Below are 2,925 nucleotides of genomic sequence, written 5' to 3' on the forward strand. Positions count from 1 at the left end.
ATAGCGACCCTGTACAGGGTTTCCGAGGGTGTAAATCTTTACGGGAGTAGAAAGCCTCATCTTTCTCCCACGGAGCGGCTGGTGGTTTCGAACCACTGACCTTAAAGTTCGCAGCCCGATTCGTACAGTAAAGATTGCAGCCCTGGAAACTGTATACACATTCACTATGAGTTGGAATCGACTTGTTGGCATACAACCACCATTACCATCTGACTCCAGAATCCAGTCTTACCCATTATTTTACACTGTTACATATAAAACCTCATTTCATCCTTCTAAAGCCCCTTAACAGGAGAAACTGTTAGAGTTGTGTGTGTATGGTAAAATATACATAACAAAACATTAGCCATTTCAGCGATTTCTGCATGTACAATTCAGGGCATTAATTACATTCATCATAGTGTGTGACCATCACCACCACGATCCATTTTTCAATATTCTTGACAGAATCTTGGAATCCATTAAGCAATAATTCCCCACTTCCCTCCCTCCCCCCACTTCTTGTTGTTAAGTGCTGTTGAGTCTGTTCCGATTCAGAGCGACCCTGTAGAAGGTTTCCAAGGAATGGCTGATGGGTTTGAATCACTGACTTTGTGGTTAGCAGTCCAGTGCTTATCCTACAGCGCCACACCAGGATCCCTAGACAAATAAACTTTGATCTCTGTGCTGTAGCCTGTTCTAGGCAAGTCACAGAAGTGGAATCATATACAGTGTTTGTCTTTTTGTGTCTGAGGATAAGGAAACCAAATCATGGAGGTTTAAAATATAGCCTTTTCAATTTCACGCAGCTGTCTGGATTGAACCAACGCTCTGAACTGGAAACCCTTCCAACAGTGAAAACATGGATTTCTAACCCTTAGATAAAGCACTAATGCTCTGCACGCTCTTTGTGCGTGGAGGCACCTTGTCTGCTCCAAAACGCTGACTGTCATCACCATTTTGTCATCCCCAGCAAAGTTTCTGTTTCTCAGTTCTTTTGTCTAATTCTTCTCTACTAGAAAGAATAAATCTGAGAGGCATCTACCCTCTTTAATTTAGGAAACGCCTCCAATAGCAACTAAATTCCCCAAACACTCTTAAAGTACTTGTTTGATATAGGTATGGGGGAGCTTAGTGGCTCCATATGATGAACGTTGGACTGTGAACCACAAAGTCCACGGTTCGAGCCCACCAGCCTCTCCGTGGGAGAAAGATGAGGCTTTCTGCTCCCGTTAAGAATCAAAGCCTCGGAAACCCTATATAGGGTCACTCTGAGTCAGAACTGAGTTAACAGCACTTAACAACAACATATAGGTATGCAAGTCCTGGTGTGGCACTGTAAGATAAGACCTGTACTACTAACCACAAGGCTGGTGGTTCAAACCCACCAGCCCCTCTTCAAAAACTCTATACAGGGCCGCTAGAGTCAGAACTGACTTAATGCACTTAACAACAACAGTGACAATATATATGTCATATATATGGTAAGTATATATGTTCTTTAAAATTCTTCTCACCATCGGATTGTTGCTAGGTTGCTCAAAGAAGCCTCGTTCATCTTATTGTCTCTGGAATATCAACCGAACCAATGCTTCATTTTAATCATTTTACACAAAAACTCTTCTCATTTGATTTCCCGTTTCCCAGGCCAGGATCATATTGTATAATGCAACACCTCCCCACTTTCTTATTTATCTTTCCTACAATTTGACAGCCACCTTGTTCTGGGCCAACTCCTCCTTTTCATTTCCAATGTACCTTTGTACTCATTAGATTATTAAAACATTTCAGGTAATCATGGATTTTCCTCAGCTCTAATTTCAAGTGCTGTAATTTGCCTACTCAGAAGTTTGGGGCTAAAGATCAATATGTACTTTGACTCTCAGTCAACTGTGGACAAAACTATGAAATAGGCCAAAGTTTGTCCTTGGCAAGCGGGACTTTCTGTCTCTCGACTCCTGGAGTTTCTCTCCATCTGTCCCACTCAATATTTAAGTTTTTCATGAAGAACCAGCAGCTTCTCAAAGAGGAACAAGAAAAGAAGAGAAACTTTTAAATACTAAGTTGGGCATTTGAGTTAGAAGTGTCAAGAAAGAACAGAACCCTGGTCAGATGTCTCCTGAAGCAGACTTGTGTCTGTTTAGAAGGTTCATGGGGAAGTTGATGTTCACCACCAAATTCCCTGGAACCTTATTTGCATAATTAGTAGGCTGTCCAATCCTCCTGCTGGGCCATGAGCACCCTATTTGCATAGTCCCACCCAATCATTTTGTGAGACTCACAAAGACTATAACTAGAAGGGTTATATTAAATAATGCACCGTACTGCACCAGACTACCCTGTGTAAAGTTACAACCACTTTCTGCCCCAGTGCCCCATTCCCCAACACTCCCTACCCTCTGCCTAATTTCTCTGTAGCACCAATCACCACTTAATACGATTTTGTGATCTTTGCCTACTGAAATGTAACTCTATGTGGACACTTTTTATCTTGTTCCTTGTGGTACCTCCAGCACCTGGAGTATTGTCTGACATGCAGTTGATGTTAAAAATTGTTTGTTGGAGAAACAAATAAATGTGTTATGCCCCAAATGGCTCTACTGCTGATTATAGTGAGTGGAACAAAGTTGTTCAGAGTGGCTAAAGTACTTTGAACATAGCAACAATATCATTATGCATCTGGCTTTGGCAGTGCTCACATTCCAAATGCTTTGAATCTCCTTTGTATCTAAAAAACTGGCTCTTGAAATTATTATTATTCTTTTTTTAGTTGTTAAAAGAAATTCTGCTGTTATTTATGACCTATAAGATTTCTCTACAACTGTGAGATTGTTGTTAAGTGCCATTGAGTCGGTTCTGACCCATAGCGACCCTGTACAGGGTTTCCAAGGGTGTAAATCTTTACGGGAGTAGAAAGCCTCATCTTTCTCCCGCGGAGCGGCTGGT

Source organism: Chrysochloris asiatica, unplaced genomic scaffold (genome assembly GCF_000296735.1).
Source record: "Chrysochloris asiatica unplaced genomic scaffold, ChrAsi1.0 scaffold00090, whole genome shotgun sequence".
Lineage (NCBI taxonomy): Eukaryota > Metazoa > Chordata > Mammalia > Afrosoricida > Chrysochloridae > Chrysochloris > Chrysochloris asiatica.